The sequence below is a fragment of the Sturnira hondurensis genome, unplaced genomic scaffold, assembly GCF_014824575.4.
Source record: "Sturnira hondurensis isolate 20B ecotype Veracruz unplaced genomic scaffold, ASM1482457v3 Scaffold0022201, whole genome shotgun sequence".
NCBI lineage: Eukaryota > Metazoa > Chordata > Mammalia > Chiroptera > Phyllostomidae > Sturnira > Sturnira hondurensis.
Genome location: NW_028094832.1, coordinates 7298891 through 7317977, shown reverse-complemented (window position 1 = coordinate 7317977; position 19087 = coordinate 7298891). Strand labels below are relative to the sequence as shown.

At 33.3% G+C, this 19087-nt stretch overlaps 1 protein-coding gene and 1 non-coding gene across 2 annotated transcripts in view; one reads left to right on the top strand and one right to left on the bottom strand.

The window, feature by feature from the left end:
* The window catches only part of DACH1 (dachshund family transcription factor 1), a 403566-nt gene that overhangs the window by 254866 nt on the left and 129613 nt on the right, over positions 1 to 19087 (top strand). The window lies entirely within an intron of this gene.
* Positions 11940 to 12046, bottom strand: LOC118979008 (U6 spliceosomal RNA). Its single transcript, XR_005064826.1, has one exon. It is a non-coding gene; the product is annotated as a U6 spliceosomal RNA (small nuclear RNA).

Sequence of the window (19087 nt, the reverse complement as noted above, 5' to 3'; positions counted from 1 at the left end):
GGTTTTCTGAAAGAATGAATTAATAAGGGATATATGCTATGGAGCACAAAAACATAATAATATTGCTAAACAGATTTAACAAAGACAAACTGAGCGTGTTACTTGTTCTTTAATGAAGGCATTAACTTTTCCAGTGATATCTGAGTTAAAAAAGGACCTAAAAATTCTTAACACCAAAAGAGAGATAATGAAACAGCTAAAACATTTATTTTTTAAATATGACATGCTTTAGGAGCTACGCATCACTTCAGCTCATGCTTTCACATTAGACTACTATCCCTGCTTAAAATGTAGAGATTTTTAATTGAATTTTATGACTGGTCTACATTGTTGATAATAATTTTTATGTCATAGCTTATGAGTTTAGTCATAGAAGGGTACAGAGAAATTTCCACTGATGTAATAAAATATCCATAAAAGCAAAATGGTATTTCCTTAGTAGGTAGTTGTATTATGTATCTCTAAATCTCTGAGCACTCAATCATAAAAAATGCCTGTTGAGAATGAATGTTTAGTAAATTAAATAGAGTTCTTTAAAACAATAAGAATTAATAACATATTCCTAAATCTGCTACATGAAATATATAGAGGATGGAGGAAAAGTAGGTTTATAGTCATTCATATGGAAAATACAACAATTAACAAATAAAAATAATACAAAGGTAAATATTGTGTTTTATGTACTCACAATGTAAACCTACTTTTGACCTACCCTGTATTTTTAATAAACTATCTTTTGTTTTAAAGTAACTTTGTAATATATGTGTATATACACACACATACAGGTAGAAGCTCAACACTTTCCAAAAATTTTTATTAGTGCTATCTATAATTAAGCATATTATTTGTTTTCACATAGTATTTTAACGTATTTAATATTAATAATGCATCAGCTAAATTTTATTTCACACACCAAAATAATTGTTTTAAAAAACTGTGCTTCTATTTATCAATGTTGCCATTTTTTAAAACACTTTTTGTTTGGTAACAATACTTAACATGAGATCTACCTTATTAAAATTTGAGGCTCACAGCACAGTGCTGTCCACTACAGCAACAGTGTATTACAGCAGATCCCTAGTGTGTACTTGTCTGCTTCCCCCAAAGGTCAAGTTAACTAGCTACTTCCTGTTCCCCCCTCATCATGGCCAAGTGAGGTGGGCTGGTCATCGGTCATCCGAAGGCAAATACTGCAGGATGCCACTTGTGTGGAATACAGAAAATAGTCACATTTATGTTAGTCTTTTTTGTTTTCAAAATGATCAATATAGGTTTTTAATTGGAGATTATATTATTAACTTGTAATTATCACCTAATTAACAAAAATACTCAAGATTCTATCTTTCTTAGCAACATTTAGAATTTTAAATTTTCATAAAGCATATATATGCATTAGTCAAATGTAATGTGAACCCAAACGGACTGTTCTTCGTCGTTAGTAACAGTAATTCAAGATGTTTTACTCACATCACCATGGGAAATGGTGATGAAAAGGGGGAATGTTCCATTATTATTGACCTTTAAAATCTCTTAAGCTAAGGATTATGAAGACTTTTGGCTGAAAGCATACGTAATCTTGCTATTTTCTTTTGCTTCTATATATTCTCACTCAATGGCACTTTCTTGAAATTTAAAATGTGTAACATTCATTTGACATTTTACAGTCTAAAAATTAAATTTTCATGCTAGCTTTGAATGCATCTGGGAACTTAGAAATGAAATTTTGATAGAAATAAAAATGCCACAGGTAACATTATTGATTACCTGGAATGTGTGGCTTTCATTAAAACATATTATCCCCGTCATCTGGAAATGGCTTGGCAACTATGCTTTCAATCATTGATATAAGATGTAATTTAGATCTGTTGTTTATAAAAGCTTTCAGACGATTTTAAATTATCAGAACATAAAAGGTCTGTTAATTTCAGAGAATCTAGACAATCAGAAAAACATTTCAGAGTTTATGAACATTTCTGAGTTATAAGACAGCAGTCACAAAACATTGATTTCAACATTTATACTATCTTCAAAAAAAGGTATTCTCTTCTTTTTCAGTGTTAACTTGAAAATAGGAAAAGTGAAAATAACCCTCAAAGTTTTTATATTGTTTTAGCCTAATTTCTGGCTTTAGTCAATCCAACATGGTATTTAAACCCCCTTGCTAATTTTTCCAATCATTCTATGGCGATGTGTTCTTGTGCATTACTGTTCTGCACTATTTTTGTGTCTAACAATCAGAACTCTGAGACAGCTTGCTAGCAACTTAATTTGTTGTCAAATTCTACTGCTATTTCCTAAATTCCAAAGTATCACATACATGTTCATTATAATGCATTGCCTTCATTTAGCATACCAGTTGACTGAATACCTGATTTGGACCATACACTGGGTAACTGGAGTTGATGCAGAGAATAAATGGAGCCTTTATCTTCAAGGAATTTAAAGAACCTTTGAAGGGACATTGCATTTTTCCTTGCTAAAATTGAGATAGTCAAAGTTTACATGGATTTTTAAAACTTAAAATTTAGAACTTAAAAATACAATTTCAAATTGTATTCCCTTTACTTTTAATGTTCATAGTATATTGAGTATATTTCTACACGTTTTAAAATCTTCTCCTCTCAAGTCTATTAATTCTCTGATCCTAATTTCCTTTTAAATTTTTTAATTTTACTTATTTATCTTTAGAAGGGAAGGGAAGGAGAGAAGGAGAGAAATATCAATGTATGGTTGCCTCTCATGAGTCCCCTGCTGGGAATTGGCCTGCAACCCAGGCATGTGCCCTGACTGGGAATTGAACCATGATCCTCTTGTTCGCAGGCCCGTGCTCAATCCACTGAGCTACACCAGCCAGGGCTATTTTTAAAATTTTATAAACCAACCTGACATGGTCAAAATCTCTTTTTCTTCCAGATGCTTCTCCTCCCTCTTCTTTTCTTCCTATTTGTTATATGACCTGTGCTTTTCATATGTTCATTATCTAATCTGTATAATAATTTGATATTTAATCCTTGATTGTTGGAATGTTAGAAATGAGAACCTGAGGCTCTCCCAGCTTCCCCCTCCCCCTCATTTCCATCTGATCTCAGGCACTGGGATCTTAACCTTGACTTTTCTACTAAGTAACTGCCCTTCTTATTAATTGCCTAGTTTTATGTGCTGTAGGCTTCATGTGCATCATCTCACTTAATTCTGTGCTTATTCCTGAATAGATATCACCCCCCCTTTTCAGATGAATGTTTGAGGTAGAGAGTGACTATGCTTCAGACAGCAGAGGTGGTCTTTAAAGCCAGCACCGACTTTTTACAGGCTTTTCTGCTTGGTCTACACCTCAAAATGACTAACTAGTTATTCCTTGTGAGGTAAAATTAAGTCTAGGGAAAAAGTTTTCTTTCTCACTACTACTTTCTTTTAAAAATTCAATTGTTGGCATGGAAGTAATGAATTTTCCATAAGAAACACTAGAGCGACTTTTCTAATCTTGTTCTTATTGTCTGAAGTCATATTAGGATAGTATGAGTTACTAAATTAATACATACCCCGGATGTCCTAAAAAGTCCTAAAATGTTATCAGAGATAGCAGCAGTTCTTGAAATGTGGTCCCAGAACCCATGGAGAGGAGAGTTCCCAAGGGTTCAGGGGAACTGAGACCTGATTTTCTTTTTTAAAGTTCTCATTTTCTCATGAGTGTATACTGAACTTTTTTTAGAATCTATGTGATATGTGATATTATGTGATTGAATGCAGGGGTGTATAGAATACAAAAATCCAAAGATTTATCTTAAGCCAGACATTAAATAATTTGGGAAAATATCCATATTTTTTGGAAAGAACCTGTATTTATTTCTTAGAGGAACACATTAAGTATGCTAATATACAATGAATTTGTATTTTTAATAAAGAAATACTTTTAAAATTGTCCATTTTCTTTTCTAATATGGTTAATACTGACAGATAAAACCTATGTATATGAAGAGATTCTGAAACAAAAATGTTAAAGAATCACTGATATATACACTCATATATTATAAACAAGATCCTAGCTTTTAAGTTGTACTCTAGAGCTTTTTTAATGCGTGCAGTCTGTGGTGGTATTGAGAAGAATAAAATAGTCTCAAGTGAGAAACTTGAACGTGTTAGACCTGGCAAAGCAATGTGAGGACTTGAGGAAGGTCAAGAGTAAAGAGAAATGAGAAGTCGTCATAATCTGTTGGTTTAAAAATAAGCATTATTGGGGGGGTGGGATGGGATGAGAGTAAAAGACAGAAAACTGTATTCGAAAAATAATTAAATTAAAAAATTGGAAAAAAATAAGCATTATTGGAAATAAAGAACACACTGACAGCGACCAGAGGGGAGGGGGCAGGGGGATAATGGGGAAAGAGGACCAGGCCAAGCAAAGGAACGTGAATAGAGGACTCCTGGGCACGGACAGTGTTGCTGGGAGTCGGGGAGGTAGGTGTGAGCAATGGAGAAAAAGGCAAGACACCTGTAACTGAACAATACTATAAAATAAACATTATTAGATAATTTCTAATTTTACTTTTTCCTATTCTTATAGGTTCTAAACTTCCATGCTGTCAGATATCTTCAATATATTTTTGTGCATCTGATTTATTTAACATTTAGAAAGAACATTATGGCAAATTCCAGAGTGCGTATGGAAAATATACTCTTGACTTTCATTCTGAACTATGTAGTAAATGGCAGAGCCTAGATTCAAGCCTGTATAGTCTAAACAATGAGGCCAGTTTGTATATCTATCCGTCAAATATTAACTATTGGAAACTGAAACATTTAGTCCAATAAGCACATATTGAAGATCTAGTATACACAAACAAGTCCCACCTTTCTAGTCAAAGCAAGCTTTCGCTTTATTAAGACCTCTCTCTTCTCTAAGTGTTTTAAAATGCAATGTAAGTATGACTTTTATGCTAAAAAAAAGAGATTTGTTTCCTTTGGATCCTCTTCATAGACTCATGATATAAGGATTTGGCATTTAGCGATACTGAAGATTTGGTGTGTGTTCATAACAAGCTTTCTTTCTCTTTTATTTTTTTGATATGAGATGTTTAAAACATACTGTGTGTCTGGTGAACCCAAGAATACTTTATGCTTTTTAATCTGAAGAGCAGCCATAATGTTTTTTTTAATATTAATTTGCACCACTTTAGATTTCCACAGAGGACATTTCTAAAATTTATGTGTAGCATAAACACTCTTTTAGTTAATTGTAGAAGTTTAACACTGACTATATTTACAGCCCCGTAGGTACAGTTGGGATTTTACATATTAAACAGAGTTGCTCTCTGGCATGGTTTAAGAAAATGATCTGTGTTTTTAATTACACCTTTAGCATAAATGTGTGAATGTCATTTGTTGAAATGTAAAGAGAAAACCGATGATGAAGGTAATGATGATAATGATATAAAACATAATAATTACATTAAGTTGGCAAATTTTGTTCTTTTTCATTATTTCATCATTTTGCATTTAATGAGGCCATAAGTTGAAGTTTATTTCATTATGATGAAAATTCTGGACTTATAATTAGTTTCATAGTTATTTTGTGTCTTCTTAGGTGAATCAAAATGTCAATATCAATGAATACAGAACTAAATTTCTAAACTAAATTAAGGCCCTGGCCCACGTGGCTCAGTTGGTTGGAGCATTGTCCTGTGACGGAAAGGTAATGGGTTTGATTGCCATTCAGGGCACATACCCAGGTTGAGAGTTCTACCCCTCCTCTGGGTGTGTTAGATCCACAGTTGAGGTGCAAGGGACGTAATCAATTAATGTTTCTCTCACACCAATGTGTCTCTCTCTCCCTTCCTCTCTCTCTAAAAGCAATGAAAAAATGTCCTTGGGTGAGGATAAAAATAAATACATAAAAACTAAAAAAATAAACTGAATTAAGGAAGTGTGTAATCATGTTTATAATTTTCCTAGTGATTAACTTTATTCCTGAGGTCAAACACTGATTTATAGTACATAAAATGCATATATATTTTGACTTAATGAATACCAGTTGGTTATGCATTTACTATGTGTAGCGTAATTAAATTGTCCTTTTTTTAAAAGATGAGAGTATCAAAAGCTGAAGGAAACAGTCTCTTATGATATTTAAAGCTGCAAAAACAATTATCAAAATTTTCCTATTAATATTTGTCCTTTCCTTAAGTGATTTTAAGGATACTTAAAGCATAGTCCAAAATTAGAGTTGACAATTGCAAATTCAAACCAACCAACACAGTAATAAAATCAATACTTACATTTCCCTTGAGGCCACTATTTACTGTTTGCTGCACCATTTCCTTAATGGGATGGCAGTTATGTTTGCAGAAACCTTGTAACTACCATTTTTATGTTTTAACTAAAAGCAGCTTTCTTGAAGAAGTATGATAAAGAAATTCTTCAGCTACTGTTAGAAATTGTTATAACTGGTTAGTAGTTAATATGAGTTCAGAGAATGGTTTCTTTTAAAAAATATTTTTTCTGATAACCATGACAGCATTTTATAGGCCACATATTTCTCTACTAATGGCAATATGTCTTTTATATCCTCATTACGGTGGGCATTTACTTAATATTTAAACATCTTACTGTACTAAACAACTTTCCCAGTTTAAATGGACATGTGCAATTACTAACTTACGTTTCATCTAGGGGTTGATTTGACAGTGTGCTATAAAAAATTTAAAATAAAGGAGGGGAGTAAGGAAAATTAGCAGTTTATTATATCCCACACATTAAAATTAGTTTCAAAATGTAATTGGCAAAATGATTGACTAATTTTTGTTAGTTAATTTTTCTATTCCTATTATGATTGCAGACTAATTCTTTTTTAAATTACTATTTTGTATTTTTTATAAAGAAATTAGATCAGAATTGAAATATACCTACTATTTCAGTTATATGAAGTATTTGTTTTTCTTACTACACTTCCAATTGTATTTGAAATGATCTAATGTTAATATGGGCCTTTCATGTCAATTTTTTAAATAAATTTAAATTTTTCTAGATTTAATCACAATTGAAAGTTAATTTATCTTCACATTCTGGTTTTCTCTTAAGATAATAATAATCTAAAAGTCATTCAAGATAGAAATGTATATTTTACTTCTATGAAGAATTTATGCATGGTCAAACTTTGTTTTTATTAGTAATTATACATACAAAAAATAGAGAAATAGTGTGAACAGAAATTTATGGCTTTTTCAGAGAACGTGTTTTGTAACAGCATATTGAAAATGAAGTCCATAGGCCAACTCGGGTCTTGTAACCTGATGATGTCAGCAACTATGTTGTGTGATAAAGCTGCAGTATTTTCACGGCAAAGAAAATTCATATCCACATTTTTAATAAATGAAGAAGAAAAAAATGTCCTTACCAGAATCATGCATTCCCACTAGAACCTTTGTAGCTTCTCTCAAACTGTTAAGTATTGAGAGTCAGATCAGAATTAAAGTGATATTGCATCAAAATTAATCCCTGAAACTGTTACTTACGGAGCAACACGTACCCCACGTTCAGGCCCTTCACACAGAGCTGCGAGGTACAGGACCAACCAAATGGGACTGAGACAGGATCAGAGTTGCCCTGCAGGTGCAGGAGCAAGGTGCTGCGGCCCCTCCTTTAATCTACCTTCCTTTCTGAGAGTTTATTATGTTTTTGCATTTGAATTCTTTTATAGATCTGGCAGCTATCTTTTTTATGGAAATTAATCTTTTTAGAAGATTCGTACTCTCTTTTTCAAACACTAATACACTCATTCAAGTGTCCTATTATTCAGCTCCAGCTGGCTTTTATCTGGTGATATTTACTTCAAAAAGCCAAGTTAAATGGTATCATAGATTAATTCTCAGGGCACAGGAAAGCGTTTTTAGAAGAAAAACATGATTTGGTAATTACTTGAAATATCATAATAAAAATCACAGAAAATGTCAAATGTGTTGTATAATCCATCATAATAGGAAACTTCAAAAAGTTGTTTCATTAAAAATGTGCTTTTCTGAGTCCATCCTAAGTTTTTTATTTCAGTCAAACATGCTATAACTTGAAAGTTTGCTTTATGTTCTAATAAACTCTATTATGAATTTTAGGTTTATATTGTTTGCTCATACAAAGCAGTGAAACTTCAAAAGGAACATTATCCACTGCTATCTCTTACATAAATCAAACTGGAAATAAGACACATTTTACAATTCAATTTAAGATCCCACTGAGACAATAATGTTGCAAGCTGTGCATTTTGCAAAGTAATGTAGTAATGTCTAGTTTGCATTTTTGAAAAACCAAATTAATCACACTTTATTGAATATGTTGGAGCAAACCTAAAATTCATCTATTATTAAAAACTTGTGCAACAAACACAAACTATATTTTATACATAAAGGACAAACTCATTTATTCATTAGGATAAAACACTCAGAGTTTGCATTTTGTAACTATGAAAGAAATGACATTTGCTATCGGGCTGTTTTGAATTTTTAAGAGCTGTCCATGCATAGTAAGCTGCTTGAAAATTTATATTCACACATTAAATTGTACCAATTTTTAAAGCATTCAGGTAAAAATAGACTGAAACCTAAAGACATTGGGGATAAGGAGACAAAAGTCATTAAAATAAGTGATATGCTTTATAGAGACTTCATACAAATAAGAAAAATTTATACTGTATTTTATTTTACATTACTAACTTTTAATAATATAATCATTTAATGGTTTTAATAAGAAAAGTAATAACCCTCCCTGGACAAAATAAAGTCTTATCATTCTCTTTTTATCTGGCTGGAGAAAACAAGTACTCTTTGACTGTACATATTGGGATTACAGTTGCAATAAGACGTTATGTATAGTATTGAGGATCAAAGTTTTTGTGGCATCATTTAGAACTTATTGTCCATGTGATATATATTATCTATTGCTATTTTAAAAGGTCAGTATTAATGAATTCTAGTGCAAATAAAAATCATGAAGAGTGAGGGAAAGTGAGGAATTGTAAGAATAGTGGTAAAAATGGAATGTTTACTATGCTGGTGAATTTTTTTTTCAGTGTGACGATAGTAAACTACTTTGGCATCTGCTGATGTGCATAATATTGTGCACGATAATAGTTATTTAAGGTGTTATAGAACAGTCATACAATACACACTTCACATGGAACAGAAATAGCAATAATAAACATGTTTACAGATTTAATTTTTCAATAAGATGTTAAAACCAAACATGTATTTTAAAAGCCTTAAAATTAAAACTTGAATTAGGGAGAATATTTTCTTTATGCTTTCTCCAATTGCGTTCCTCAGGAATGGTCTAAAAAGAGGCCATCAACTCTAAATCTACCCANGTAAGAATAGTGGTAAAAATGGAATGTTTACTATGCTGATGAATTTTTTTTTTCAGTGTGACGATAGTAAACTACTTTGGCATCTGCTGATGTGCATAATATTGTGCACGATAACAGTTATTTAAGGTGTTATAGAACAGTCATACAATACACACTTCACATGGAACAGAAATAGCAATAATAAACATATTTACAGATTTAATTTTTCAATAAGATGTTAAAACCAAACATGTATTTTAAAAGCCTTAAAATTAAAACTTGAATTAGGGAGAATATTTTCTTTATGCTTTCTCCAATTGCGTTCCTCAGGAATGGTCTAAAAAGAGGCCATCAACTCTAAATCTACCCAGCCTCCTCTCGTTTTCCTACTGAGATCTCTACATTGTTGTCTTATATGTACTGTTAAGCTTTTGTCCTCTTTCAAGAAAGAGTAAATTCTATCTCCTTATGTGAAGACTTTCGAACAAGATGCCATAGATTTCCTTTTATTGGGAAAGCATCCTCACTGCATGTATAAAAGAAACTATTTTAAGGCCCTGGCTGGTGTGGCTCCGAGGATTGAGCACGGGCCTGTAAACCAAAAGAAACTATTTTACAGGCCACCTGATTCAGATACGTGTGGAGGAGTATGCAATGGGGTCCTCACTCGACGTAATTGTTTTTTTCATGTCTGGCTCTGGAAACCAATTTGTTCTTCAATCATCATTTTCAAAAACTCAAGTGATGGAGAACATGAGTTGTTTTTTTTCTATTTCATCAATTTTCCTGTGGCATGAAATATGAGAACCAGGGTTTCTGCCCTGGTCATATCAATGTCACTGTGGTGGATGACAATTTGGGATGATCAGATAGTCCTTCTGAATATCGGATACATCACTTTAATCGTATCTCTCCACTGCCTAAGATGATGGCCGAACTCATCATAGTGACATCTGAGAGCATTCCTAGGTCAGCCTTGCCCACCTAATTCTTTCTGACTTCTGCCTCTTTCCTAAGATGGGCTTTCTCTAACAATCGAGCTACCCAGCTGTCATCCAAACCCACCATCAGTTTGCCTTTGCCTCCTTGCCCAGTCCAAGCAGTTCTCTCAATTGGGTGTGCTCTGTTGTGCAGTGAAAAGGACTTAGGACAAAGGATCAGGCAAATAAATGCATTCCTAGTGCAACTCTTTTCCTAAGGAGTCACGTGACCTCAAGCGTTTCATTCAATCATTCTGAATCTGCTTCCTCCGCTACAAAGTGAGAGGATTGTGCTTGGTGCTGCCATCTTCTCAGCAGAGTCTCCCCAATGTGCCCTCCCAACAGACATGCATCCTATATGCAACTCTGTTTCATCCTTCTATGACTGGTATCTCACTTAACATACCATTTCACTTTACTTATTTGCTTATTAGTTGTTCTTCCCATCTCCTAACTAGAAAATAAATTCCACAAGGATATATATTTTGTCAGCTTTCTTCACTGCTGTATTCCCAGTGCTTACAACAAAACCTGGAACATAATAGGTTTGCATTATGTGTTGAAAGAATGTGCATGATTTCTGTATCTCTTTTGTATTAACCTTCAATGATTCAAATAAACACAGAAGAGTTGTGTGTTGTGTAGTGATGTTTAACTGTAATCTCTTTTTTTTTATCCTGTGCAGTAACATTCTTGGCATCTAGTTCTCTATATGTGATTATAAATTGACATTTTAATTAGCTATTTGTGCTTTATGTCCTAGTTCATTTTTTTCTATTTGATATGACAGTATAATAGTCTTAACAGTCTGCTGGTTTCTTCCTCTCTCCTCTCCAAGATTTTCAATATACAATATTACTTGACTTTAGGATAAATAAGAATGTGAAGTATTTTTCAGAGCCAGAATTTAAATACATATTAATATTAACCTGAGTAAATGCATATAGTGGAGTGATTTTCAAAAGTCATTTTCACAGTCAGCAGATATTTGACACATTTAAAAACCTTGTGTTCTTAAATTCTTAATACTTTTGTGAATTTATTAGATTTAAAATAGATACCAATATAAATATACAAAAAAACTCCCCATAGTATTTACCCACATAAGCTATTAAAAAACAAATTACTTTTAGACCCTGGCTGATGTAGCTCAGTGGACTGAGTGCAGGCAATAAACCAAAGGGTCACCAGTTCGATTCTCAGTCAGGGCACATGCCTAGATTCCAGGCCAGATCCCCAGTATGGGGAGCACGAGCGGCAACCACACATTGATATTTCTTTACCTCTCTTTCTTCTGTCTTCTCCTCTCTCTAAAAATGAATAAATAAAATCTGTAAATAAACAAATAAATAACAAATTACTTCTAAATTTTTGTTTATTGGGTTTTCCATTGCATAAGTAGCTCTTTGTGAAAATGGTTCAAACATACGACAAGGTGCAAAATATACTTCGGATTTTTTGTGTGAAAAGCAGTTCTCTACAGGGAGCTCATAGAACAAAATTTCTAAAATTTACCAAAGAGGAAAATTCAGTAAAGGAAGTGGTTAAGGTATTTAATTTTTAAAGAAATCATGTTTTAGCTTACTAACTAAAGTCTTAACATAGTTATGTAATATAAGTTACTTTAATTGAAAGCAACATTTAACAAGGTATATTTGCGTGTCATCCTTGCGCAGGGGCCACGCTCATCTTCTCTGTATCGTTCCAATTTTAGTACATGTGCTGCCAAAGCGAGCACCGTTTAACAAGGTATATTTACCCAGGTGTTAGCAGGTACATCTAAATGAGGGAATCTGTGTGCTATTGAAAATGGTCCTAACAAATTTGTGGAATGATGTGAGAGAATGTGCATAGGAAGACAGACAAGAAGTAGGAATGATGCTATATACTAATATTGGAGGAGATATTGAAATTATTTAAGACAGATTTTATAATCACAAGAGAAAAATAACATCATCATAATTTTTAATTAGAGTTTTGTTTACAATTAGAAAGGGAATTATTTTTCACTAATTAAAGAATCCTTCCTAGAAGATAATTATTTTTAATAGGTGGAGTTTTTTTTACACTGAAAATCTTTAAAATATAACTGTATTAGACATAAAAATAATATGGAAAGATGTTACTTTTATTTGTTCAAAACTGAAAGATTACTATTTTGAAGGACTGTTTGAGACTTTACAAAACATGACAATTTCATCATCCATCATTTATTTTTTAACAAAGCATACAGCTTTTTAACATCGATGTTAGATACATTCTTGAAGAAAATAAAAATAATATGCGTGATTTATCCAATATCACCTTGTGTTTTTTAAATGAATATAAAACCTGTGTTTAGCATTTACAGTGAACCATTGTATGACCTTAGATCAGTTTCATTCTCCCTACAGTCTTCCTTGGTCACATTATGGTTATAATAATTATACCAGGTAATTTTTAAAATCAAAAAATGAATAATGATGTTTAAGTTTTACTTTATATTGACTTAAGGGTTTGATGTTGTTAGAAAATCAATTATCATTTCAAAACATACTTTGTAGCCATTTTTCTTATTCTAATTCACATTGCCATACCAATCTAAAAAAAAAACATATTGTATCCATTTATTCTTGGGATAAAAACAAGTGCCTATAGGTACCCTCCAAATTGGAGTTAAAGTGTAGTCATAAAATTATCCACATGACTGCTAACCTTCCTGAGTAGTTTTTGTCATTGCCAGCAACTAAAATTTTAGTAGTCGTTTTGACCTTGGAAATCTCCTGCCATGTCTGCCCATGAAAAACCGATGAAAAGTGCTCTGAATAGTATGTCTTCACTACATGTAATAGAAGTTATGGAGAGAATGATCTGGTTTCAGATAAACAGTAGCTTTCACCAGGCCTGCCGTCTGCATGTAATCTACCAGTATAATATCATATTATTTCAATGATCCTATAAATGGACTCAGTTCTTTGTGACATGTAGTCCCTAAATTTAAAGCTGCCTTTCTCCTTAATGTCCTTAAGGAGGACCTTGTAATTGCTGGGTGATAAGTACTATCATTACTTATGATATTGCAAGTTGTACTAATAGCCGTCTTTTCAAACTCCGCTTAGTTGTGTTTGTTTTTTGGGGGGGGGGGTTGTCTCTGTTTAGGCTGTCTACTTAAATTGTAGTTGGACTGTTAAGTTTTTAAATCCAGTCATAATGCTCTTCAAATATTAATTCAGTATTGTATGAGAGCTCAGGTTCTGTCAGATGTGCGTGTTATCTTATAAAAGAAGGGTACTATCGCTTAGAGGTAAGTCTAGAGACTTTAATATTATAAAAATGCACTCACACACTTTTCTGCTAAGATTTATTGTAGGAGTCATAGACAACTCTTTGCTTGTGCCTTCTCAGCCCCTTAGCTGCCTCCTCCTCCTTCTTTTTAAAAATCATTCAGCCTGGCTTACTTGGGACTGACTTTGTGATTTACAGTAGAAATACTCCTTTAATAGAAATACTTTTATACTTTTTATACCTTCTTCAAACATGGTGGCTTAATATCCTACTTATAATCAAAGACAACCAATTCTTCCTCACTGGGTATCTGCTTTTCTCCCAAATTTCAATCCCATATTTCTAACTTGGTATTGTCAATCTTTGTTTAACTCTTCCTGGAAGAGCTCATAACCAACAGGTCCAAAATTGAACTATTTTTTATTTCTCTTTAAACCTGATCTTCTTCATACAGTTGATTTAAAGATTGGATTGTAGGTTCAGAATTCCAAGATCAAAATCCTAAAGCAAGTTAAATCAACTTTTATACACTAATGTGGATCCACCTCAAAGTTTCTAAAGATTAATTAAAATAGTACATATAAAAGCTTAACATAATACCTAACACATTGGAAGGAGATAATATGTATTAGATATTATTATAATTATGGCCGTGTTAATTAACATCATCATTCATACAATTATTAATCTGGATACTCAAGTCATCTTTCACATTTTACTCTTTATCTCTGTTTGTATCTAAATTGGGGGTGTCAAACTTATTTTCACCAGGGGCCACATCAGCTTCGTGGTGGTTGCCTTCAAAATGCCAAAGATAATTTTAGAACTGAATAAATGTAACTACTCCTTAACTGTTAAGGAGTTGAAATTACTTTCAGCCCTTTGAAAGCAACCACAAGGCTGATGTGGCCCCTGGTGAAAATGAGTTTGACACCCTTGATCTAAATGATCACCAAGTTCAATCAAGTTTATTTCCAAAATCTCAAACATATTCCTGTTCTCTACTTCTCTGTTTTTTTTTTTTATTCAGAGGATAAAATTGTATGTCTCTGTGCTATATGTTCGTATCTCTCACACTATAAGCTGCTTAAGAACAAATATTATAGGTTACCACTTTTGAATTCCGCATTGAAATTTACCACATGCAAATATAAGAATTAGTGTGGGTTTGCAGTCCTCACTCAGGAAATGACTGATAGTCCTACCTTTTTACATGCTGAGGATGTGGTGAGAACAAAAGACACATAGACCTGGCCACGTGATGTTTAGGTCAGGAAAAAAAATGTCGGGTCTTTCCCTTAGTAGCAATGGGAAGCGATTGAAGTTCTCTAAGAAGGAAAGTAACAATGTAAGATTTGTACTTAAAAGTAATGATGGTCCTTGAACTTGATTACAGCTGCAGATATAGAAACAGAGAAGAGATAAATTGTATAGATAAAATCAACAGGACAAGAAAAGGAATTGGACGTTGATGTCACACAGTGAGAGGGGAGATAGAGATGATTCCTAGGTTTCCGGCTTGTGCAACTGGCTAGTGATGGTATTTGTTGAGGCTGACAAAATTGGAGAGAAGACAGTTTAACACCAGCTCCATACATGTGAAAAATACTAAGATAATTCCCATGAATATGCTATCCTACATGTGAGTATTTTATGATTTTTGGAAACTTGAATAGCAATTTTGGCTCACATGTAACAATTTTTCAATTTCAACATAATTGAAAACTAAAAATAATGTGTGAAACATTGGAAGTTAAAACAGATTTCAACTGACCATGGCCGACAATTACACATGAACATAAAATTGTTAATATTGTATACCACGACATTTATTACTCTACTAATAGTATGGAAAGTATATTAACTTGAAATTTTATTTGATGTAATTATAAATCTATAGGGAAATTACAATATCCTTAGAGAGGAGAATTTCTAGTTCATTTGTTTGCCTAATGGAAAAATAATTTGATGAGTTAAAGTGGGAAAAGGTAGAAATTTATTGACATTGAAAATGAGAAAGGTTAAAAGATGCAGTTAAATTAACATGGATGCATTATACCAAGTTGCTCTATCTGGAGGAATTTTATGAACATATTTTAGACTAGAAAGCTTAAATAAATTTCTAATGTTGTTTCTGCACTATCTATAATAACATTCATTATACTTTAGCTATGAAAATTAACATGCTTTTGGAATATCATCATTTCCACTGACTAGAAAATTTGGCTCTTGTTTACAATTATCCTATAGTCCATACCAACAAAACACTCCTATATTTAGTCAATACGAATTAGTCAGGCTACTGTTTTTTTCCTTATACTGAGTTATCTGTAATTTCTTGCTCAATCTGAGTCTGGATTGGTTAGGTGCTTTGTTTGAGGCATATAGTTTATGTGGTTAACCCTTGAGCACGGTGCTGAAGAGTTCAAAGAAAAAAACAGCATCAAAAAGCGAAGTGTTTCCTAATTATCTGTGTTCTCCACATAAAGTATTTAATGTTTCATATTTATGGTACTAGCCCTCCTTCTTATTTTAAAAATTGCATCCAAACTATCTGGAATCTGGTATGAAATAAAGAAAATACATAGTTTTGCATTCTGCATATAGTCGTTCCTTCTAATAATTTTATGAGTTCAATATCAAGGCCATTTAAAATGGAAACCATTGTCTATCTTACATTCCTAATGCTGTTTTGGTTTTCCATGATTCTTCAAAAATTCTCAGGATGGTTATTTTTAGCAATGCCTGCCTATTTCTTTAAGGATCTTTGTAGGTATTCCATCTGACAACGGTGACTTAAACTTCAGCTCTGATATTACCATTTGTCTTAATCTTTCTAGTTCTGCAGTTACTAGTCATGATAAAAATATTTATGGAATATTTTAAAAAGTGCACAGTTTTTATTTCCAGTATTTTGGGGTCACTTTGCACAGCTTGTTAACTCGTGTTACTTTCAACAACACTGTGGAGTATGTAAGACAATAAAAATATTTCAACTAGGTGAAAAAATTTAGCTTTTATTGTAGTGCTGATGGGTCAAAAGACACTAATAGCACAAGTATTATATTATTACCATTGCCATTATGTATAAAATCAAAGATATTAAAATATATTTACATTCACAGGTAAAATAACCCATTTGCACAGTGTTGAGCTTTAAATTCTTAATTAACCAATATTTAACACTTGGGTAACACAGAATGCAGTTTAGATAATGACAGGTAGCTAAACAAATATGTCCAATTATTTCTGAGAAAAAAAAACCCATGTTTTTATAAATGATTCATTTATTAGAACTTTTGAAAATACTTTTGTTTCTCTCTAAGATCAAAAATGGACTGATGTCAGGACATATGCGAAGCAGGCTTGGTTACATACCAGTCAACGAGTTCTGTTTTGCCCCCGCACTTCCCAGTCAAACATGATATGTGTGCAAATACAAATTTTAGACTCTGGAAGTGGCCTGATACCAAATGAGACTCTGGTATCGCTTAAACCACTGGGAAGACATGTGTTGCTTCCTTTTTCTTTTGCTAAAACACTGTCCTCAAACTGGAAGATTTTTAAATTCTGCCCCCTAATTAAATGTACCCATAAAAGATTGCTGTTTCCTCCTTTTAAAATGAAGCAGTTTGATGAAGTTGAACCAGTAGATTTCAGTGTTTAAATGTGCTAAAGTAGATCAGCTGAGTTCAGGTCATCATCCAGAAGCAGATTTAAAGATTACCTTACAGTAACTCATGAGAGTTACTGTATGCAAGCTGCTAGTATTTATGCAAGCTGCTAGTATTGCTGCTGACATTTCCATCCCATTTTTTATCAGGGTTAAGTTAATCATCTAAAAGATAGTAACTTGTTTATTCCCGCCCCCCTCCGCCCCCCCCCCCCGAAATAACATCTGAGCATCTGCAGGGCCCATGACTAGTATTTACTTTTACTTAGTAGTTGTGTTTCCATCGTTAAGGTGGCGTTGACATGCATTTAAGTGGTCTCCAGTGGTGAGGAGTAAGTGCCCGCTCTGGCCATCATTTTCATTGTAAACGAATCTTGACAATGTCAGGTTCCCGTCAGAGTCTATCAGTGTCACTCACTAAGCACTGGTGTGACCGTTAGTTCCTTTGAGATTTGCCTCCTTTATCAGGTCAGCCTGTGGGAAAATCTGAACAAATAGTTACCTGTCAACATACCTCTAAATGATAATATTTAAATGCACTTTTGCTATTTTAAACTACAGTAGCTTAAAAGGCATTTATTTTTTTTACAGACCACTTTAATTTTGTATTTCATCATTTAATTGTTTCATGTGCATTCTATCAAAAAGCCTTATAAAGTACGACTGTCCTGGCTTCTGTTTTCAACCTAAGCCTCATTAGATATACTTAAAATTCAATAATAAATATAATTGGTTGGGCTAGGGTTATAACTGATGCTACTTGTACACATACTCAAAGTTTTTCATTGAAGAAAAACAGTTTTAATATTCTTTTAAAAATACTTTTTATTTATTTTTAGAGAGAGGGGCAAAGAAGGAGAAAAAAGGGAGAGAAACATTAATGTATGGTTGCCTCTCTTGTGCCCGCTACTGGGGACCTGACCCTCAACCTAGGCATGGGCACTAACTGGGAATTGAACCAGTGACCCTTCAGTTAGCAGAGTTGCACTCAATCCATTGAGTTACACCAGCCAGGGGACTTCACTGTCTTTAAAACCTGGCCTACTATAAAAGATGTATCATATGACAAAAATAGAAAATAGGGGTGAACCAAGGAAAATACTGTGAGATCATGAAAAGACATAAATAATGTATTAAGTTGTTTTATTTTTCAGAATCTCTAACCACATTTTAATGTTGGGGTGCTGTGGGGATAAGGGGAAAGGAATCGCCCATACATTGTTCTTACAACTTTGAATTTCAGTTACACTAAATCTTAAGATTGCATGCTTATCTCTGAAGAATACGTATCTTTTACATGAGAGGAAAACCAAGCACATGCAGTCACATTTTGTGTATAAGTTCTATTTATTTGAATATGTCATTATTGATATATCGGCATAATCAGACAGGGTAAGTAAGCTTTTTCAGATTGTGTAAATGCATAATTAATAGTTTTTAGCTAGAGACTAAATTGTTAGTCAGCCCTAATTTCAACTTTCTCTCTTGCATTGATGTGCCCACTTATATCTGGTTGCTGCAAGACTCTCCACTGGGTCATATCACCCCATCCAAACCGTGCCACAGCATTAGTAGCTGGCCTTCATGGTGCTTCTGGTTACACTACTTAATTTCATCACGTAGAAGCTGTCGGTCTGTCTCCTCTCCTGTCGGCAGTGCAGATCGGCCTGCATTTGTGTAACCCGCTGTCTAGTTAAGGCTCTTCCAATGCTCTGCATCCATTTGTAGGATCAGATATAGGACATCCCTTTAATGCCCCCCCCAACATTAAAATAATGATTATGGACTCTAAGTAATCAATGAAGGGGATGCACTCTCTGAATCTTTTTATGAGTTCATGAT